Source organism: Prosopis cineraria, unplaced genomic scaffold (genome assembly GCF_029017545.1).
Source record: "Prosopis cineraria cultivar Desert tree isolate PC_DT_omini unplaced genomic scaffold, ASM2901754v1 PC13, whole genome shotgun sequence".
NCBI lineage: Eukaryota > Viridiplantae > Streptophyta > Magnoliopsida > Fabales > Fabaceae > Prosopis > Prosopis cineraria.
In genome coordinates, this window is record NW_026555344.1 from 6,056,873 (window position 1) to 6,081,902 (window position 25,030).

General features: G+C 30.6%; 1 pseudogene; it reads left to right on the top strand.

The window, feature by feature from the left end:
• The first annotated feature begins 14,479 nt into the window (after nucleotides 1–14,479).
• Nucleotides 14,480–20,488, top strand: LOC129290977 (ABC transporter C family member 8-like; annotated as a pseudogene).
• Nucleotides 20,489–25,030: the final 4,542 nt, after the last annotated feature.

Genomic DNA, 25,030 nt, shown 5'->3' on the forward strand with positions numbered 1-25,030 from the left:
TGAGAACGCAAAATGGTAAACAAAAAGTACGCGAAGATGCATTGCGTATTTGGAGTACATTGAAGGCTCTGATCAGTCAGAAGCAAGTCAATCTGATACTGCTTATCGTACTCTACACTTTTCCTACGTAAGTACCCCTCTCTCTTCATATTATTTCTATAATGCCATCATGCATGTCATACAAGCACAACCTAATATTTTACTTTTTTGTTATCCTCCCAGTTGAGAAATTAATCTCTGTACACATTTTTAGTAATGGAATCTGGAATGATGGTTAAGGGGTTTGAATAGCTATCATTCCTACTACAACCAATTGGTGCTGCACGAAGACATGATCAAGAGTTAAATGTAAATATATTGTTTAATAAAAAATTAAATCTCAATTCATTAATCATTACGTTGTGAGAGGTTGATCTATTTTACTTAACTTAATTCCTATTAATTAATACTCCTTATATTTTAAAATGCAAGTATTGGTTGGTGAGTTTGTTTTGTTTTGTTTATAAGATTTCATTTTCTTTTGTCTTTTGAGTTAATTATTTTTTAAAAATTACCCCTGTTTACTGCACAACTTTTTTAAGACAACACATCATTCCCAATTAATGGGAGGGATATTTTAGAAAAACTATCACAAAATTTTGATACGTTAATAATAAACAACTGACTTGATTAATTTTTTAATACGTGGGAATTAATTAATTAGCTCATACTTTTAGCTCATATTTTTAGGGCTTGAGGAAATAGGTTTATTTTGAGATTAGAGTATACTTTTGGTCATTTAATTTTATATAAGATTTTATTTTAGCTTTTTAATTTTATAAGTGTCTTTTTTAGAATACTTAAACCATTACATTGTTAATTTCATCATAGAATTTTTTTACACTAAACTTCTAAATATTGACAAAATATTCTCAAATGCTAATATATTAAATTCATTTAAAAAAAATAAAAATGATTGGCATAACAAATAATTATTTTAAACTAATGATGTTACAATTAGAGACTAAAAAGAGTCTTTATAAAATTAAAGAATTAAATTTAAATTTTATATAAAATTTGAAAACTAAAAGTATATTTTAGTCTTTATTTTGAACTCCCAGTGACTTTTTTTATTTTTAAGAAAAAATATTCAAAATAATTGTCTTTTTTTATATTTTAAAATATTTTTATAAGCCAAATGTGTGAAAAATGATTTCATAAAATGCAAAAAAAAAAAAAATCAGGGACAATAAAAGCTATATTCTCTCTATTAAAAATTGTACAACTTTTTAACCGGATCTAACTTTTCAATAAAATAATTATTTGTATTCATACTAACATTATCTTTCTATATTTATTCACATCTAATATGATATTTTACTTTAAAATAAATATAAATATTTTATTTATTATGAATATTTTTTTAAAAATATATTAATTATATTTTAAAATATTAAAAATATTTTATATTTTTTAATGAGAAGGGAATAACTTTAACTTTGTCCTTTCGCTGTCATTTTTTTTCCTTAAAAGGAGAATTTATTCTATTTAGTCTTTGAATCTAAACTCCAAAGAGGGAATAACACCGTTACGTGTCTTTAGTAGGTGTCTCTTTTGAGCATTCAAAACCAAATGAACACATCACATGAATTATTTCGGAAATGAGAGAATATTTAGAGTTGAATGCTTTCCTTCCGAGTCCTGGCTTTTTTTATTTTGTGTCACTGAAAAACATTAACGACCAGATTATTTTGAAGTAAACAGGTGTTGGGCCCCACCACATGCCTTGGAGTTGTACCGTTTGCTCTTTATTTTTGGTTTAAGCAATGAAAAGAACTTACTATTTCAAATTAAAGTGTTTGTCTTTTTTTATTATTATTACAAAGTGTTTGTCGTTCTAAATTCTAAGAGAAAATTGTTCAAAAATTCCTCACCATCAAATTTATTGCTCTAAGATACCTGAAATTTGTTTAAGGACTTAGGTCCTTTAGAAGAATAAAAATCGATAGTTGGATTACCAATATGCAAATGCTTAATCTTTATCTTTTAAGGATGTACATTTTTCAAAATATTCAATTGTACTTTTATGAAAATTAAAAATATATTCAAATATTCATAATCATTATCATGAAAAAAATAAATTTTCAGAATATCCCATTACATTTTCATGGAAATTGAATATACATATTACATTCAACTATCAATGAATATTATCCTGAAAATTGAAGAAATATTTGAATATGCATAATTGTTGACATAAAATTCTTCTCCTGCGACATGCAATCTCCTCCAAATTTTAATGTACTCCATCAAATTTCTATTATAAGGTGTTTTTTGAAAGTATTTTTTGTTTTTAATATAAGGTATTTGATGGGGTATTAATTATCTTTTTTAATATTATTCTTATTTAAACTCATAAACTATGAGAGAGAATGTAATTTAAATTTAAAAATATTTCATTTAAATAGGAGTAAAATTGTACCCAAAAAAAAAATGAGTAAACTTTGGTGTTTATCATGTTTTAGATAAAGTTAATAACTTAACTATATTTTTTTTATTCTGATCAGATATCTTATAATAAAGGATTAAATAGTAAAAATGTCTTAAATATTTTTTTCCAGGGACTCTTGGTATTTTAATTTTTTGTTTGGAGTAATTTTATCTCAAAACTTTTAAAAATGATGCTTTTTTGTCCCACTGTTAACCTTAAAAAATGTTGACTATTAAAAGTTTAATTTGACGAGAAAAATTGACACATGGTCTGCACCTGAAGCTTCTCTCTGTCTGTTCCTTCGACCCTTCTTCTTCCTCTCCCTTCTCAGCCCCCCTCCCTCCCGGTGTTGAAAATGTTGGAGACTTCGGCCACTGAAAACACCCCATCATCGCCGCTCTCTCCAAGATTCATGACCCAACTCAACGATTCATATGTTCTTGGCTAGAGAGAACATCAAAGACATGGACAATGATTGGCAAATGGACAGTGGAGGAGGAGGTATTTTGGATTTGGCTACTGAATGAAAAATCATGAATCAACTGGGTTTCACAGGAGGTGGATTCTGCATGATGGGATTGTTGGAATATTTATTTATGGATTAACATTAATTAATAAGCACAAACATATTGGTCTTTATGATTTTGTTGACCGTGATAGGTGTACTATACAAATGAACTTAATGGGTAGAGGCTCAACCCATAATTCAGTAACTGTCAGTTATTCCCTACCTCTTAACTGACTGAGTTAGAAATGATGAAATATAATTATTTAATTATTTAATAAAGCAATTATTCATCAGATTCTTATAAGTTGATCAGTTAATAACCATTATACACACGATACATTTTCATTCTACTCATTATCTTTTGCATTCTCTGAAGACTATGGGGTCTAGTGGGTTGTGCGTTTACATATACTTGGAGTAATCGAGCTATCTCTAGTAAGCGATTAAAATTTTTTAAGTACGCGCATATTACCTTATCCTATCTTATTCGACTATATATGAATTGAGATACTAGACTTAACAGGGATTTGAACAAGGAAGAAAAGGAATCAGAGAGAAGGAACGACAACAGGGAAGAGGAAGGAGAACAATACTCAGAACATCATATGATTTTGGTAAAAAAATGACTACATGAAAAAGGACAAAGAAACTGGGGAAGGAGTTCAGCGGACTCAATGTAACAAATTGAACATAAAAAAAATCTTTCGATTTTCACTTGTTGCTATGTTTTCGTTCACTTATTCTTAAGACCCACACTGCTTAGGCCGTGATATAATAGTGATTTTAGAAGTGCTGGAGTACACATCATCCTCGGCTTTAGAAGGAAGTGTAGAAGAAGGCTGCTTAGGCTAATGAAGAATGAGGAAGAATAAGAACATGTAGTTGACGCATGCCAATTTTTTTGGTCAAATGAAATTTTTAATGGTCAACATTTTGAAAAGTTAGTGATGGGATGAAAAAGCACTCTTTTTAAAAATTATGAAATAAAATTGTTTTAAATAAAAGTTTAAAATATCAGGTTCTCTTGCTAAAAAAGTTCCATACTATTTTTTACTTTTAACCCCATGATAAAAATAGGAGGAATTATGTTAAAAAAGCGCATGGTTCCTAAACAACGGAAAAAATTTCACCTCACTTAATGGACACATATATTAAGATGATGACTTGTGGGGATAATTAATTGACAAGAAAGGTTTGCAATTAAATTAAGTGAAAAAAAGTTCATCATAAAACAATATTTATTTTTTTCTGCTATTTTCTTAATCCTGAAGCATTCGTTATTATAAATACTAACTATTAATTATACGTATTTTTTTCATAATGTATGGCATCGATTCTGTGATATTTGTTGAAATAAAAAAAATGTCAAAATAATATTCTCAAGGTATACATAATATTTGGTAATAACAAATTTCACATTAATTTGGGTTGGTGGTGATAATATTCTTCTAGTACCGGACAATTGAATTAAAAAATATTTGTTGAAACCGAACACGGGTGAAAATGTAGGAGAATCCCCTGATGCTTGCTCATGCAATTTACAAATTGAGGGGCGAAAATGGAATTATGTACAGCAAATTTTTTTCTTACCTTGGAAATTGAAAATGACACGTACATTGGACAGTCCCCTCGTTTACAACCACCATGACTTGGGCCCCACATAAAACCGTCACGCACACGGCCTTAGCCCCCGACGCCCTCGAACCGCTTCCCATATTGCCCGAATTTATTAACCGTCAACTAACGCCCCTCACCCCATTCCTCACGTCATCAATCCGACGGCAGTGCACACACCAACCGACGTCGTTTTCCATCCCTCCATTTTGGCACCTTGTGTCGTATGTGCCACAACCACCCGTATAACTTACCAAACTAAGAATTTCATTTTTAAGTCAAAAATCCTGTAATTTATTTTTTTGCTGGTAGGCTAGGAGTATCATCCATGATAAGGACTAATTTATAATTTACCTAAAGATACAGAAATCAAATTAACGATGGATCCCTTCTATTATTAGGCTTGTTACACAAAATTTGGTAATCAAATTCACAACCTTTTTCATATAGAGATGACACTTGACGGAAAAAAGAGGTTTTGCGATGACAACTACGATATGGGAGAGTAATAGAAAAAAGAGAGAAGCTCACTGAAAAATGCTTGACGGAAAGATAACTGTGAGATGATTATAACTATGCAAAAATAAGAAGATCCATGGTAAGACGAGGTTCAATGATAGCCAGCGCAATAGAGGACTTGGAAGAAAAGTGAAGCACAATGGCTCTTGGCATTTACGAAATATGAGAAAATATAAAAGGATAAATTAATCAAGAATTTTTCTACCCTTAAAAAAATCAATTTGGAGGGGGTCAAAATAAAAGAATTTTTCCATCTTCTCCTCTGCCCTTCAATTCTCCCAAACCAAACACACTCTTAAAAACAAGATTCATGACTCTTCATATCAATTTAAGCCGGCTGGTTATTTATTATTAGTAGAAATAATATTTTCCAATTCATACTCTCACCATTTATTTATTCACTATGCATCATATATGTGCATATATATAGTTATGCACCTATAACATTAAATTCACTGTGACATCTTGATAGTTAAATCTATAAGGATGCTTGGTGGATTTCTTATTACCACCTAGCTATATGCCTATAACAATTCAAACAATTTTTTTGGTTATTAATTAACCCTTTAGAACATGCTCCACATATTTTTAATTATTCAACAATATTACTCTAATATCACAATACTTATAATATATATCTAACTATGGGGGGTAAAAAACTCCGTATAAATGCATAACTATTGCAGTTTTTTCTATTTAAAAAACGACAACCTTGTTTGATTTGTCTTTGAATTTAAATATAGAATGAAGGGGCTAATCGAGCCATTAATTAATTAATTATATCTAGAAAGGAATTAAGAGACTGCATATTTTAAAATATAAAACAATATTTGCACGGAACTTAAATGTCTCTATCCACTAAATACTAATAAAGTAATAATAATTTCACTATATATATATATATATATATATCTAACAGATCGATCTAGAAAGTTGACTTAGGAGAAAAAGTTTTGAAAAGAATTTTGAATTAATATTATCATATAAAACTTTCTGTGTTATTCATGCTTGTAAAAAAAAAAAAACAGAGAGAGGAGGATGAAGGCCACTCAATATATTTGTATTCTTTCAAATAAATTTAAAATATAAATTACAAAGGAATATTTATCTATGTTAAATATTACTTTTTCTATTAAAAAATGTGAGATATTTTTTAAAAAGTTAGATATTAAAAAATGTAAAGCATTTTTAGTCTTTCGAGATGTAATCATTATTTTTTTTAAAGTGTCTCTATTAATAATGACTTTATATTATTATAGGGTGTTTAATAGGGGTAAATATGGAAAGATATGGTTAGTTGAAAAGTAAATAACTACATTATTGGAGGGTGAGATTCGGTTAAAAATATTTTATATTTTTAAACGGAGGAAGTATTTTATAGTCATAAGGAATTTATTTTGTTATCTTATATATTAGTTAAAAATATTAAATTAATTATAACTACTCTGGCTCAATTACAATCTTTTTTGTACAAGCTTAATGTAATGATTAACTCTTAAATCAATATATGTAGAGGGGAAATAATGGTGGTGGCACCGGCGGCAGATGTGAATGGCGAAGGACGAACTCCTTGAGCCGTGATCAGAAGGATACTATCCTTAAAAATTATTTCGACACACCAATGGATCGACAGTTGTTCAAGATTAAACAAGCACTTCCTGCTGAGTAAGAAAACAGAATAGTAGAAACTAAAAACAACAAGACGAACAACACAGAGAGGGAGGAGAGGATTGCCCTGAAAACTCAAGAGGCTGGCAACTTGCTTTGTTTGCACCCATGGCTATATAGCCTGAAGATGGAGACATGAACATTGACCCATAATCATCGGATTAAAACTCCGGTTACACTCTCATAAATCACGCTTAAACACTTGATTACGTAGATGTAAATCACAATTAAGCCTTTGTCTAGAAACGTTGGGGAGACCAAAAAGTAATCTAGTAAAAGGAACTCGAGGAGGCGAATCGACTGATTTCAACTATGATTGCCCTATGTTGGCCTGTCTCATGTGCGCGACACTATTTCTCTTTCAAGCTCATTTTACTAACCTATTTCATTCCTTAGTATATATACTAGGAGAGTTCTTCATTTAGTCAATGTGAGATTTTAACACACACACTTTTGACACACATACAACAAATAATGTAGACAATCAGGTTTTATAACTGTACACATATCAAAAGAGAAAAGTGTTTCTATATACTATCCTACTAACTACAACACTGTAATCAAGCTAAAATTTAAATCATTTGCATCACATAAGAGAAATAAAGGTATGCCATGTCAGCATGCTGCTTTGTCGTGCATGCAAGTCTGAAGTTCAGTTTTCTATGAATTACTCCTATATATATGTATATTAATAATTAATTTTTTTTACTAAACAAACTTAATAGCTGAGAAAAGACAAACCTACTCATTTTCAACAGTATCTGCCGCCCCACCCTCGCTAAAAATAATGTTCATAAAAAGGCGTGAATCTTCCTGGACAATGAGCTTCTGACTTGAGCTATGGCGCATAAATTAATCCTTCGTGCCACCCATGCATTTATTTTTTAAAGCACTGATAATATTTAATCTTTTAAAATGGGTTCCCACTTGAATTTAGATGTTAGAGTAACAGTTCGGTTCAATCAACTTTAATAAAACTGTTGCTTGTGGTGGTTTCATCTATAACAACTAATGAAACTAGTTAATGGATAATGGGTTTATTTAAATACTTTGACTATTATTCCAACACCATCGTTGAATTTTTAGGTACTCTCGAAGGCATTAACTTATAGAAAAAATTATATTTATTACTCATAGAAGAGAATTTATACTCAAAAAGTCCCATAAAATTTATAAAAAATTTTGAAATCCCAAATCTTATGCATTTACAACTTAGCTAAGGACATTTACAATCAGGCAATGGATATTTATAATTTGTTATTATAAATTGTCATTTTTATTTGGAAGAATTTAGATGCTTGTTATCTAGCTGTAAATACCTTTAATCAAGTTATACATGCATAGAATTTGAGATTTGAGAGCATGTTATAAATTTCATGTGACCTTTTGATAATAAATTCTTTTTTATAAGATCTATGTAATTTTTCCTAACTTATATTGGAAGTGCGGTTTTAATAAAGTTAACTTTTATTTGGACTCTTTTAGGATTTTCATGCTTGTGCAGAGCATTCTCACCACAAATCATCTCCTTATTGATACATCAGCAAGATAAAGATCTTTCCTTGAGAAATTAGATAATTATTTTTGAACACATGTTAAAAAAAAATAACAAATATGCGGACTGGCTTGTAATTAAAGTTCATACAAGTGACATCAAATCATGCAAGTCACAAAATTATCGGGTGACTGATCATGTGGGCCGGCCGGTGACAAGAATTCTCATATAAGTGTCCATTTATAAATTCGATCTCACTTGTAACATTAACGATCGCTAGTATATTCTCTTGTAAAAGAAAAAAGTTAATGGTAGAGAACAATCGAGATTAGAACAAGAAAGGGTGTCCATTGAAAGAATATTTTTTTTACCTTTTTGAATATTTCTTTTTGCTTAAATTCAAAATGAACATGCCATTTCCCCCCTTTTTATACTTTTAATTTTTTTAAGAAAATATCGCATTTTGATAAAGGGGCAATCACAAGCTCACTATACTGTGTTTGTTTGTTCTTTTTGGATCCAAGCTGGCAGAAATGTTTAGGCCCACGCAACTTGGAGATGCTATGTACTGAATGAAAACATGAACAAAATGAAATACACAATAAAAAAAAATTATGTCATGTTGTATTGTTTTAATCTTTTTTCATTTTTTTCTGTACAAATTTGACCAGCATTTCATGGGAATTCTTCATAAAGAACCATGTTTTGAAATTCAATTAAATTATTTAAGAAGTTTTAGAATAAATAACCAAATGGTCTTGAGAAATCACATAGGTTAAATATTAGATTTTTGAATCTCAGTTTTGAAATGAATTCATAACTTATGAATAATAAAAACACTATTTTATATGTTTAAGAATAATTATAAATAAATTGTAAATGAGAAAATTAATTATTTTTTCAATCTTATTTACAAGTCAAACTTCAATATTTACATATTCTGTATTTACAAGTGGATATAAACTATAGGTAATTAATTTTTCATTTGAAACCTACATATAATGTTTCATATAATAATAGTATACTACAATATTGAGATACTGTATATTGTATACTAATAAATTTGCCTTCCGACTTAAAATGTAAGATTTTTTTTATTTGTTAATATTGATTCAAAATGTAAAACACTTTATAAAAAGTCAATAGCATTACATTATTCTTTTTTACAAATACTCTTATTAATTGTATTGTAAATAGAGATTATATTAGGGGGAAAATTAGAAGTGATTTTAATTGAAGGATAATCTTGAAAAGTAGTGATAACTTTTTATCTAATTAATGATACAAATCACTTTTAATTTTTTTAATTATTGTAAATATCTTACATCTTAGAAGAAGGAATACAAATGGTTGCAAAAAAAAGGGGGGGTAAATTGAAGGGACCTTGAATGGAGTGATAAAAGAAAGTGATGGAAGGATTAAAGATGGGGACAAGTGAGGATTTTGAGAGGTGAAGGTCATTAATGGCACTGGGCCTTTCTTGTCGCCACGGATCCCACCATCAAGCCTGTCTCATGCTTCATTGCTTCCAGATTTACACCCAATCACTTTTTATTATTTATGTTCATTTTTAGCACATAAACAATTGTAAATATTTTCTACCCAGGAATTTGTTTTAACTCTATTTTTATTTCGATTCATTTCAAGGAATCTAATTAAAAAGGTTAGTTGCATTGATGGTTAGTTGTTCTAACAGCAATGTCACTTTTTTCTATTAGAAAAGGTTTTAAGTTTAAATCTAATGTTGACATGATTGTGCACGTGTCTTCTTATCTTATGAAGAAGAGTTAGGTTAAGAGTAAATTTTTTTTTTTTAAAAAAAGCTAGTTGCAACAATCCGTTCCTGGCCTCACAATATACTAGGATGAGTTCTTCCTTGATTTTCAATTATTAAATCTTATTTCTCATTGAGACTTAGCATAGAATGGATAAATAGGTAAACATAAAGGAACATGATTTTTAGCTCCTAAAGTTATGATTAACTTGGGTCAAAATTTATGCAGTTTCTCACTTAAAAAAAAAAAAGAAAACAGTTCTTGAATCCAGTGGCAAATTTTTTGTCAAAGCCCTTACTTTTACCTAATATCATAGTCAATTAGCAGCACATCATTGCCATAACATTGACACGTTTATTTTTAAGAACTTTGAATGAAGTTAATCATAATTTTAAGGACTAATTCCCTAATAAAGAATATTATAAGACCTTTGATTAAAGTGAATGATAGCTCTAAAAATGAAAACCTGTATTTCTTCTAAGAATTAAAAAAGAAAAAATTAATCTTTTAATCCTTCAATTTTTGACTCACTTGTAATTCAATCCCTTAACTCATACTCGTTGCGATTTAATCCTTCAACTTTTGACTCACTTATAATTTGGTCCTTATTTTTCAATTTCTTAAGAAATTATCCTTATCAAATAAGAGGAATAAAAGAAATATTCATACATTGTTCTATAATACCCTCCTCTTACTTTTTAATGTGGGATCTAAGCTAATATAAACAAAGAGAACTAACAAAAGTTGAGAGACTGAGTTATAAATGAGTCAAAAATTAAAAGACTTAGTCACAGTGAGTCATGATTAAAAAACTAAGTTACATGTGAATTAAAAATTAAAGAATTAAAAAATTAATTTTTTTCATTAAAAAAAGTGAAAAACCAAGCAGTTTGCAAATTGGCCAAACATATAACTAAAAAGAGAAAGGAGGTGTGGAGTCGTCCTTGTCTGACCCTCTTAATCTGACCTTTAAACATGCAATGACCCATTCATTAGTATTTTTCAATCCCAATTTCTTTATTTTCCAAAAAATGAAAAATAAAATGTCTGAATTAACTATTAAGGCCCCAAAGTGAGCTGAAGTGATGAAGTGCATGCATGCCAACAAGCTCAATAATTGAAGCTCTCGTGGGTGGGCCCATCTCAATCTCTCCAGCCAAGGTTCTTTTGTTCACAGTAATTTGGGAGTAGTGAATCCTAAATATATTCTAAGTTCTAACTCCAACATTTCATGTTAAATTGCTGTTTCTTTGCCTAGCTTCAGACTCTCTCGTCATTCACCATTTCATGCTAAGCATTGGTGAATAATTTTGTACTTGTACATTATATCATACACCTAAACAATATAAGTGGAATTACATTATATTAAGGGAAAAGAAAATGAAAGAGTGTTAATAAAAGAAGACATTATAGTAATGATTATCCACCAATATATTTTGAAAGAATAATACAATGATTACATGACATTATGAATTTCACAACACGTCAGCTGCTAATGATTAGGAACTGTTATAAAACCCTCATCCCAATTAATTAATTTGACTGTTTTCTTCTTCTCTCTCTTTCTTTTTTTTGGGAAGAGATATTTCTTAATTTCATAAATGAATTGAAATCATTGAACCATCATGTACTGCTTCCAACTCTGATTGGCTCTTGTGGTAGCCAGACAAATTTCTATCTGAACACTAACTAACCTCCTCTAAAAGCTTCGCAGTCATGCTCATAGCCTCTCCACTACAAGCAATAAAATAAGAGAAACTTTTGTCATCAAATACAAATATTATCACAAATTTTTATAAATATTTTAATTTAATGTGATGTTTATGAAAAAATGCCTTTTTTATAATTATCCACTTATTATGAAGGATATTGGAAAAATTATTACCATCAAAACTTGACCTCATCATCAGATTAGACCAATAAACTAATGAGCCAATTACCTAGTTTAACTAGTTAAGAATTTTAAACAAGGTTGGCTGAGTTGGACTTCTCCTTTTTCTTGGTGAGTTTGAAACCATATATTGTTTTGAGTTAAAAAAAAAATAATTTATCAAATTTGTGTTGTAATTAATAGTAGCTCTATTTTTTTGGATTATGTGTAGTTTACACATGAATGTTTCATTTACTTATAAATTAATAGTACCTTTTTTGTTTAAATATGAGTATATATGAATACTTTTATATGTTTTAAATAAATTATATTATTTTAATCATGACTGATAGTTTAGATTCAGTTATAATTGAACCATTAATCCTTAAACTATTAATATAACTAGTTTAATAGTCAATTTAATTTTAGTACTTTAGTTGTTATTCACCTCCTTTTTACTACGCCCATTTATTAGGGGCAAAATAAGAGAGAGAATTTTTTTTAAATCACACAACTACTCTTTAATAAGTGTATAGTCTCATCGATTGCCTATATTAGTAATAGAGAAAGTACTACTTTTATTGTTCCTTCTCATTTTTCATTTTTGTTGTGTCCTCACACTGAAAGACATTTTCGGTTTCCTTAGAATTAATCGAGTTCTCTCAATATCATTACTGATAACAGATTCATGAATTCCTTATAACAAACCAAAAAAAAAAACCAAACACATTGCCAGCAATCAAGATTCAAGTTTACATTACAAATTTACAATACATTACAGTGTATAACCAGGGGTAAATGCAATTGAACCAAACATGGTCTTAGTTTACGGGATCCATCACACAACAATTAGGCCTGCATTTTGATAAATAATTTGTGACTGATGTGAGTATTCTTAAAAACAAAAGTAAAATCCAACTAAGTATGACACATATAGTAGCAACCTGGATTCCTTAAATATTATTCTAGGGTTTGATTCTTGGAGATGTGTATAAAAAGTATTGCTTAGAAGAAGATAATATGTTAAATGGCACTTAGATTGCTCAAAGAATTAGTTCCATGACTGCTGGGTATGGGTATACCTTTGATTAAAAAAAACAAAAGCAAAAAAAAAAAAATCCTAAAACGACCTCTTTGTATCTGGACTTTTTTATGTTCAGCTTCGTTGTTGATTTCACAATTGGGCTCCGGCAAGAAAATAATTTCATAATTGGGCCCCAAGAGAGCCCAAAAACTGCTTGATTACACCCATGAAAAGGAAAAACAAACTATATTGAGTTCATCAAGTTTAAACCCCAAAATGTTTTAGGTACTTGTCACACACACACACACACACACAGACACACACACACAGACACACAGACACACACACACACACACACACACACACACACACACACACTGATAAATATATTATGCCGTAATTTTTTTTTCTGAAAATCAGAAATTTATAATATTAAACTGTAAATAATATATTTTAAAAACTGTAAGAAAATTCGTATATTATATTTATAACTCAAGAATATATGAATAAATATATTTCATGTTTTGTTCAGCAAATTTTTTTTCCGTGTTTAGTTTAAGTTTGTCCAAAAACTAATGCTGTATATACAGACGTTCGTATTTTTGTGCTCATGTTTACATGCGAAAGACAGGGAAAAGTCTTAAATGCCGATTAACAAGCGCCTCCGATATGTAGGCTAGTCTGTTTGTAGCTTTGAAGGTCTAGGAATTTTTAATCACTCGTATTTTTTGTGCACTAAGTCTAAAGATTTACTATTCCTTTTGGGCTTTTATACATTTATGTATTGCTTTCATTATGATGTTGTCCTTCATTTACTCATTTTTATTATTACCGCACGAGTAGGATTTCACGTCGTCATCGAAACTGGACGAGCCTTTACGACCTTTGAGTGGCCTTAAGTGGTGTTTCATAGTTTCAGTAATGAATGACATACAAATGTATTTGTCCTTAGGCCTGACGTGTAGACATTTTTGTAAGCTTAGAACGAGGGGCTAAATTGCTTACGCCAGATTTCTGAAAAGGAATTTGTGACAACTTGACAAATAGAGAAATTCCTCTAAGCATTCACATTTGCCTTCTGTCTTTTCGAATGGGAATATGAAAAACAAAAGTCCTACGGGGTATTGCAGCAACCACTGAAAACAATATTGTCTATATGCTCAATATGGAGATGTTCTGTGCTCTTATTAATATAAGAAGATATCACTTTTAAGCCACCAGGGGCAAGTCCTCCTGTTAAACCTCATCGAAACTTGAGAGATATGTAAAAAGCTCAGATCATTGAATCTCTAAAAATGTTAAGCGTAGCGAGTCCAACAGGTGTATTACACTTTGCTTATTTTTTTTTGCCTTCATATAGTTATTAATTGCTTCTATAAATGTTTGATGGGACGTTACTTCTTTTCTCACTATGATATTCTTGAAGAGAGTAATGTTTGTAATGTCTTTGTTGTATGTCAAAAAATGACAGAGTGCTTTCCTTTAAATTAAGACCGTGCACTCTCATGCTGTGCAAAATGATGACACAAAATTTTGATTGGATATGCAGGGGATTTCACATGGATTTGTCTCAGAAATTTTGATTTCACTTCCATCTGCACTCAGAGGAGCATCATTGACGCTGTGAATTTACTCTTTGTCTGTGCTTTTTACATATCTCTCATCAGCAGTTTGATCAGAAGAAGTTATGAAAATGACTTCTATAGAAAGGGATGGGTTTCTTTAGCTGTGTCAGTCTGTTGTGCCCTTATAAGCATTGCATATTTCAGTAACGGTGTGAGGAATCTTATAGCCAAATCTGAAGATTTTAGGAGGTTGGGGTGGTTAGTTTATTTTTTCCGAGGACTAGTTTGGATTTCTTCAACAATCTCCTTGCTTTTTCAGAAATCTAAATGTACTAAAATTCTAAACTCTGCTTGGTGGTCTTCTTCATGCATGCTAGTTACAGCTCTCAATATTGAGATTCTGTTCAAAAAGCATGAAATTCAAACATTGGATATGGCTAAATGGCCTATACACATCTTACTCGTTTTCTGTGCCTTCCAAAGCCATTATTTTATTCCTCAAAGCATTCAAAATTCCTCTATTTTAGAGCCTCTTTTAAGTCAAAATCAAATTGCTGAAAACAAACAAACAAAACTCTCTCATGCCAATTATGTGAGCAAATTGACTTTCTCTTGGATTAACTCCTTATTGAGTTTGGGCTACGCCAAGCCACTAGCTCTTGAAGATATCCCATCTCTTCTTTCTGAAGACGAAGCTGCATTAGCTTATCCAAAATTTTCTCATGCATGGAATTCCTCTTTAAGAGATAGGAGCAAAAACAATAATACCAAAAGCTTGACTATTTGGTTCGTATTAAGAGTTTACTTGAAAGAGAACTTTCTCATAGCAATCTGGGCATTTCCCAGGACAATTGTCGTGGCAATTTCTCCTTTGTTGCTCTATTCTTTTGTGAACTATTCAAATAGTAAAGAAGAAAATATAAAAGAGGGTCTTGCTATGTTGGGTTGCTTGTTTATCAGCAAGGTCATTGAGTCTTTTCCTCAAAGACATTGGCATCTTCACTCAAGAAGGTTGGGAATGAGAATGAGGTCAGCTCTAATGGTGGCAATCTATAACAAGCAGTTGAAGCTTTCAAGTACAGCCAGAAGAAAACACTCAACTGGAGAAATAGTGAATTACATAGCGGTTGATGCTTATAGGATGGGAGAATTTCCATGGTGGTTTCATAGCACTTGGACCTATTCATTACAACTTTTTCTAGGCATTGGGATCCTGTTTGGTCTTGTTGGTGTTGGTGCTCTTCCAGGTCTAGTCCCTCTTCTCATATGTGGCCTTCTTGATATACCCTTTGCAAAGATCCTTTGGAAGTGTCAATCAGATTTTGTGGTTGCACAGGATGAACGTGTAAGGTCAACTTCAGAGATCCTAAATAACATGAAAATCATAAAGTTTCAATCTTGGGAGGAAAAGTTCAAGACTGCGGTAGAAACCCTTCGTGCTAAAGAGTTTAAATTGCTATCTAAGGCACAATTTTTGAAAGCTTATGCATCATCAACCTATTGGATATCTCCTACCATTGTTTCATCTATAATCTTCCTAGGATGTTCTATTTTCCAGAGTGCCCCTTTGAATGCTGGAACTATATTTATGGTTCTTGCAACTTTAAGGAGCATGGGTGAACCTGTTAGAATGATCCCAGAGGCTATTTCTGCACTAATCCAAGTTGAGGTCTCCTTTGATTGTCTCAACACATTTTTGCTTGATGATGAGCTAAAAAATGAAGACATTGGAAGAAATTCAATGCAAAGTTCAGTTGATAGTGTGGAAATTCATGCAGGTAACTTCAGTTGGGATGTTGAATCAATGTCTCCAACTTTGAGAGATTTGAACATAGAAACTAAATGGGGGCAGAAAATTGCAATTTGTGGACCAGTTGGAGTAGGAAAATCATCCCTAATATATGCAATACTTGGCGAGATACCCAAAATTTCAGGAACTGTAAGTTGATAGTAGCAAAATGTTAGTTTAATTATGTTATGATCCAATTCATGATGAGCTTTACATTGGGGTTTGTTATTCTAGTTTGAAACTTAAAGCCTGCTTATTTTTCATTTGAAAAGTAATTTCACCAAAATTTCAAAATTCTTGCAACTTAACAATTTTGTGCCTTGAAATTCTCCTAAAAGCAAAAAGCTAATCACAAAAAACAAACCGACTCTCATGTACTTTATAATTTTAAGATGTATAGGGTATAGCTAATTTGATATTCATAGTACTAGAGCAGTAGAGCTTTTTACTCCCTCATTTAAAAATGTATTTTAAAGTGAGGTCTATATGGACATTGACTATTGAGCTACCTAATCCCACAAGCTTGCTTTTGAGTTGTAATGCTTTTAAAGTTCATATCAATTGAATTAAAGTCCTCATGAGCTAGCTTTTGTAGTGCAGTTCTCCCAAACTTCAAATAAAATTCAAGCCATTTTAAAGTTTTTTTATCTTTTCACAATGATTAAAAATAGGTTAAAGTAGGTGGAACCCTAGCCTATGTTTCTCAAACATCTTGGATTCAAAGTGGAACAATACGTGATAATATACTCTTCTGCAAGTCAATGGACAAAATCAAATATGAGAGTGCCATTAAAGTATGTGCGTTAGATAAAGATATCGACTCTTTCAGCCATGGTGATCTTACAGAAATAGGTCAGCGAGGGATCAACTTGAGTGGAGGACAAAAGCAAAGGATTCAACTGGCTCGTGCAGTATATAATGATGCTGATATTTATCTCTTGGATGACCCTTTCAGTGCAGTTGATGTGCATACTGCTACTATTTGTTCAATGTAATGATAAAGCCTTCTATACTTTTCGTATTATAACATATAAAACAATTGACCTTATTTTATTCAGCTAATCTTAATTCCTATCATGTAATAATAGGATTGTGTCATGACTGCTCTAAGGAAGAAAACTGTCATTCTAGTGACTCATCAAGTGGAGTTTCTCTCACAAGTTGATAAAATCTTGTAATGGAGCAGGGAATAGTTATAGAATCAGGGTGTTATGAAGATCTTTTGATAGAAGGGACGACCTTAAACAGCTTGTAAATGCCCATAAAGAAGGAATATCAAGGTCTGATCAAAACAATGAAATTTCAAGAGAATCTGGAGATGCTGTTGGTGTTCATCAACCATTAGAGTCTTATGACTTTCATGTTACTCTGGATCATATTTGTGAGGAGAAGATTTCTACAGAGGTTCAAGTTGGAGTACAACTTACACAAGAAGAAGAAAAAGAGATTGGTGATGTTGGCTTGAAGCCATTATGGGATTATCTTTATCTCTCTAAAGGATCAGTGCTTTTGGGTTTGAGCATTTTAACAGAGTTGTCTTTTATTGCTCTGCAGTCAGCATCAATCTTTTAGCTTGCTCTAGCCATTGAATCCCCAAATGTAACAAATGGTGTCTTGATTGGATTTTATACAATAGTTTCACTTCTAGGAGTTTTCTTTGCTTGCTTAAGGTCTATCATAGGTGCACATCTTGGACTAAAAGCTTCTAAATCTTTCTTCTTTGGTTTCAACAATGCTATCTTTAGGGCTCCTATGCTCTTCTTTGACTCAACTCCATTAGGAAGGATTATGACTCGAGTGAGATTTCTTCGTTTCCAACTATATTGAATGCCTGATTTATTTTGTTTACCTTTATTTGGGGATGACAATTAAATTTTGCTAATTGCTTCAGAAAAGAATGTCAAATTTGTGCCTCTTGTAGGTTTCATCAGATTTGAGTATTTTAGACTTTGACATACCTTATGCCATCGACCTTGTAATAGCTGGTGGAACTGAAATCTTGGCAACCATTGGGATAATGGCTTCAGTCACATGGCAAGTACTTATTGTTGCAGTTCCCACCTTAATAGCTTCTAAATACATTCAGGTTCATCTATTTCCTCATTTCTTTTTGTTGATTTCTTATTTTGCCTCTGTCAAAATAAAGCTGATGACTTTCAACTCTTTTGGATTAAAGGGCTATTATCAAGCCTCTTCAAGGGAACTAATGAGGATAAATGGAACTACAAAAGCTCCAATTATGAATTTCTCAGCTGAGACATCACTAGGAGTTGTGACTATGAGGGCTTTCAACATGGTGGATAGATTTTACCAAAATTACCTCAAACTTGTGGACACAGATGCAAAACTATTCTTTTATTCTGCTGTGTCCCTAGAGTGGTTGATTTTGAGGATTGAATCACTTTAAAATTTTACACTTTTCACAACAGCTTTACTGCTTGTTCTACTTCCAAAGGGATATTTGTCTGTTGGTAGAATTCTTAATATAAGAAATCAGTTTACATTCCATTCTAAGGATTGCTTTTAAACTATTTTTCACATACTAACAATTCCTGGCATATATTTTGCTTACAGGACTTGCGGGACTTTCCTTATCATATGCTTTGTCATTGACAGGAACACAAATTTTTATAACTCGTTGGCTTTGCAACTTATCAAATAATATTGTTTCGGTTGAAAGAATTAATCAGTTGATTCACATACTAGAAGAGCCTCCTGCAATAGTGGATAACAAAAAACCTCCACTTTCATGGCCTTCTAAGGGCAGGATTAAGCTTCAAAATCTTGAGGTAACAAGATGAATCATATAGTTTTTTAAAGGACCATTTCTTTCTATAATGTAGATAAATGAGTTCAAGTATATGATCACCATTTTTTCAATATTGAATTCAGATAAGGTATCATCCAAATGCTCCATTAGTCCTTAAGGGAATCACTTGCACATTTAAAGGAGGGAGTAGAGTGGGAATTGTTGGGAAGACTGGAAGTGGAAAGAGTACACTTGTAAGTGCTTTGTTTTGCTTGGTTGATCCTGCAAGAGGTGATATTCTTATAGATGGGATTAGCATACTACCAATGGGTTTGAAGGATTTGAGGATGAAACTGAGCATTATTCCTCAAGAACCTACTCTTTTTAGGGGCAGCATTAGAACCAACTTGGATCCTCTAGGCCTCTACTCTGATAATGAAATCTGGGAGGTGAATGATTCAATGAATTACCTCTACAGTTTACAAATATTGACTATACATATAATCTAACTATGTTCTACATGAGCTTTATAGTTACAGGTTTGATGTCTTCTATATTTATTTATATAGGCTTTAGAGAAATGCCAGCTTAAGTCAACCATCAGCAGGCTACCAAATCTATTAGACTCTCCTGGTGAGTTTGGTCCAAAGACTTTATGCTTGCTATTTGACATATATAGAAGCAACTTTGAGCTGATTACTAAGTACTATGCCATGCATGAATCAGTATAGAGTGGATCATTGTTTCATCTCAATACTTGAGGTGTCAAGTTGCTATTTTATCTCAAAAGTTTAAGCTTTTTTTCATAAGTAACACTCTATCAAATGCAAGCAGCCAAAGTTGCATTTTGTTCGAGTCAAAATCAAAACTCAAATTAAGATTTGTGATGCAATGGCTAAACTAGTGTAATTTGAAAATTTTAATAGTGAATGATGAAGGTGAAGATTGGAGCATGGGGCAACGCCAACTCTTATGCATGGGAAAAGTACTTTTGAAGCAAAACAAGATTCTTGTTCTTGATGAAGCTACTGCTTCTATTGATTTTACCACAGATGCAATTCTACAACGAGTTATCAGCAAGAATTTGCAGGATGCACAGTTCTAACTATAGCTCATCGAGTTCCAACTGTCATAGATAGTGATATGGTCATGGTCCTCTCTTATGGTATGTTGATTGTTTCTCTTTTTCACTTTAGGGTATATACCGGGATAAGTAAATATATTGAAGTCTGAGTTAACATTTGAATGAAAAAAAAAAATCCATTTCATAATTTCCTCCCCCGTGTGTGTGTGATATTTTTTTTTTTTGACATTGTTTTTCTTGCTACCATATAGGGAAAGTGGTGGAATATAATGAGCCTTCAAAGCTGATGGAGACCAACTCTTGTTTCTCTAAACTCGTTGTTGAGTATTGGTCTAGCCGCAGCAAGAACCTGCCCTAAAATATGATTCTTGTTTGTTATCATTCTCACTTCTTAAATTGATCCGTTTAATTAAGGAGATCTAAGTATATGGATGAAATAAGTTAAATAAAATTAATTAATTTTATAAGTAAGAATCCTTTCTTGTTCCTTTTTCCTTCTTGTGCTTTAGATTTTTTTTACCAGCTCATCTTCTGCTTGGGGTAAAATGTGAAAGGTCATATAAATAACCAAGAAGTTTTAGTCTAGTTGATTGGAATGCGACTAATTTATTACTAATATGAAGATCCTATTGCAAGCAGTTTTTAAGTCATGAGATTTTTTTCTAACCTTAGTGCTAAAACTCAACTAATATAAACTATTTTTCATAAAATTGAAAAAAAAGGGTAAGGCATCTACTATATTTATACTCCTCTGGTATTTTAGTAGTTTTTAGTAACAACATGCGCTATAATTTATATATTTTTTTCTAACTCTCTTGTAGTGTAATTTATACATTTTTTTTCCTAATCATCCCCTTTCATTTATTATTCCAATATGATCAATGGGAGATGTTATAAAGAAATCAACTACTATATGGTATGGTATTTTTAGACATTTATTTCAATTAGGGTATAATTGAAAGGATATAAAATATTAAGAAGATTAAAGTTTTAATTAGTAATTTTTGAGAGCATTGAATTATTACCATTGTCATATATTATGTAACATATGGAGTATTTTACAAAGGGAAAACAAAATTTTTGATCATTATAATTTCATGAGTTTGTCTTTAGTTCTTGTAGTTTTTTTTCCCATATTTTCAGTTCTTATAATTTTAGAAAGATTTGTGGCCTTATTTTTTGGGTCCTATAGTTTCTATTTTTTTAAGGGATTTTATCAAAAGGGACTGAAAATTAAAAAAAAACTATAGGGATAAAAAGCAAAATCAATAAAATTATAGAAACCAAAAATTATGTTTTCATTTTTTTAGAAAAAACAAAAGTGATACAAAAATTAATTTCAAGTTAGAACTTGCCTAATAAATCATCCAGCTTATACAAGTGGAACGACATGAAAAAGGCAAGGCCCGTTTGAATATCCAAAAATTGATTATAGAAAAATTAATTAATATGATTGATTTTTCATATAATGAGGTATATTATGTGAAATATAATTAATTATATAAATGATTAATAAGGTTGGTTAATCAGAATTTAACAAAAAATGAAAATATGATAAGACCATAATTTGTAAAATTATAACCAAACATTTTGTTACATATCAAAATTACAGTATAAACTCAAAACCATAGTTTTCTTAAAAATATCCAAACATTCATTATACATGTTAAAATCATTATGAAACCAAATCATGGTTTTTTTAAAAAATAGCCAACTAGATTTTAATTAGATATAAGTGTTAGAAAAAATATTGATTAATATAATTGATTTGGAATATAATTAATTATGTGAGAGTCTAATTGATTTATAAAATTAATTAATAATATTAATTTTAATCAGAATTAATAATATTAATTTTAATCAGAATTGAAAAGTGAAATTGAAAATCATGTAAAATCATGGTTTTGTAAAATATATCCAAACATCTTGTTACATGTTAAAATTCATTATGATTCCAAAATCATATTTTCCAAAAAAAAATTCAAACAACCATTATATATACTAAAATAAATTATGAATCTAAAACCATTGTTATCTCATAAACTATTATTATCTATTTTTCAATTCATATATTTCAATTATACTTTTTAAACTTTATTCAAAAATCACATATATTATTTTACAAATCATTTTTTGGGTTATAATTGATTTTTACATATATAGAGGTGTTCAGATATTTAAAGAAAGAAAAGAAGGGTTTTGGATTAAAAATTAATTTTGGCATGTATAATGGATATTTGAATATTTTTAAGAAAACATAATTTTAGGCATATAATTAATTTTAACATATAATATGAGTGTTTGGATATATTTTCACAAAATTATGATTTAGATCTCTAAAACTATTAAAGAGATTATCCAAACATGCATCTATACATGTCAAAACTAATTATAAACCAAAAACTACAATTATTTCATAAGCTACTATTACCTACTTTTAATTTTTCTTTTCTAAATCCAAAAAATATTATAACTTATTTTTAAAATCATGTTTTAGGTTCGTACTTGACTTTGACATAAATTTCATAGTACGGTTGATGCGAAAAACATAGAAAATGAAAAAATGATTTTTTTTTAAATATCAAAGTCTTGGGTTACAAACGCACAATGCTTAATCCAAGAAAAATGAAAAATCATGCTCATAGTTTGCAAGATTGCAGCTAGAGTTAGAAAACGGGCAAGCTCGACCCATATGTGCTTGGCCCTTTATGGGTTCGGTCTCTAAGGGCTTAGACTTTAAAAATATAAATTAATATTTTAAAAATTAAAAATATTTTTTTAAGGGAAAAATAAAAATGAGCCTAAAAGGGTCTACCGAGCCCGAGCTTGTTTTTTAAGGGCCTATTAGGGCTGAGTTTGAAAGTTTGAATTCCTTAAAAAATATTATTTTTCAAGCCCAAATTCTTATAAAAATGGGCTTAAACAGGTAGCCCTTCAGGCTCAATCCTTATCCCTGACTCTAACTATAGCGGAATACCAGAGTTAGCTAATTCCACACACACACTACAAACCACTGAACCAGGGAAAAAGGTGATAAAATAGAATTGGAGTATGTAAAAAATATATACTTAACTTTATATATTTAAAATATTTATTTTCAATTAAATAAAAACATATATATAATTTATAGATTATTTATTTTAAGATAAATTTTTGTTATTAATATTATTAATACATTAAAATTTATTTATTTTGATTTAATTAAATAAAAATATATTAAATATATAACGTTAATTATACAAATAAGACCTACTTGTTTTTTTTTTTAAATTACATACCTAAATTCTTCTATTTATTCCATTATGTCATTGCTGTTGAACAATTTCCTTCTTTCCATACTCAATAAATATAGCTGCACCCCTTAAGAAGACCTCCCTTAAAAAAAATTTCTAAATCATTTTTTAAGATAGGATTGATGCATGAGGTTATTGCCCTCACCTTGAATTAATGTGAATTTGTGATTCGAATGCTATTGTTGTTCTATGGTTGTTTAATCAGGTGGTTTGTCGTCTATTGAGTTAGTTTAAGTGGTTTTAAGATTATTGACATTAGATTGATAAGTTTGAACACTTATATTGTGGTTTTGAATTGAAATTGGACTAATTTATATTTAGGTGTCCAAATCTTAAATAGTAAAGTATTTGATTGTGAAACTGATACCAATTGTTAGGTAGCTTTAATAGCTACATGTCAACACTTAATTACTTAAATCAAACATTGGATGTCAAAATGGCGCACTCTGAAAGTTGACTAGAGGTGTTGTCATGATAGTTTATGATAGCAGCAATGCACCATGGCATAGGACACAGAGAGAGATATAGTCTTTTTGTGCCATCCGCTACAGTGGGTGACACATGTATTGTGGTAAACGGTGCATTTTGAGAGATCTTGCAACATGCCCATTTGACTTTTAAGGATTGTGGTTGATTCGAATGCTTCTGCTACTTTGTTTAATGTTTGAAACTATAGTTTGAGCTTAAACATCATTTCAAAAGGGTTTCATGGGATCCTAATCTTGCAAACTAATTTTAAAACCCTTGAGTTATCATAACCTTATATAAGAAATTTAATTAACCCTAATTATCATAACAGTGTCTTTTGTCTTGTGTCTTGTGTCCTAATAATGACAAGGCAAACATTACACTTATAGTAACTAAAGGCTTGATGTCTACTATATTTGTTTATAGCCTTAGAGAAATGCCAACTCAAGTCTACTAAAATCCATTGGACACTTCTGGTAAGTTTTGATCCTAAACTTGATGCTTGCAATCTGACATACTCCTTCTATCGTGCTGTATATAATGTATTTTAACCAAATTTTGCATATCAATAAAATTTATAATTTAGTTGAAAATGCATAAAACCATAACAGTTTTTTAATTTCGCCCCTAATAATGTCACAATTAATATCATGATGGTGAGTATGAAGCACACAATTAATATCTTCTTCCCTTTTCATGACAAGGACAAAAATGTTTAATTATTTCAAAAATATCATGACATTCCTTATATTTAGAGACAAAATAAGCTTAGGGACAGTTAATCTACAGTGGATCATTGTTTCAACTCAAAACTTGAGCTGTTATGTGAAAACTGTTGATTGATTTTTTAATATTTTTAACTCATCTCACTCAAAAATTTACACCTTAAAATCTAAGAATATGCCTACCATCTTTATGCAAAATAGTTTGAACTCATGATCTCTTGTTCTGGATGTCTTGATATCACTTCATCTCAAACATTTAAGTTAATTTTATATGAAATAGGTAATAACTAAAAGATCTTAATAGTGAATGATGAAGGTGAGAATTGGAGTGTGGGACAATGTCAACTGTTATGTTGGGAAGAGTACTTCTCAAGCGAAATAAGATTCTTGTTCTTGAAGCTACTGCTTCCATTG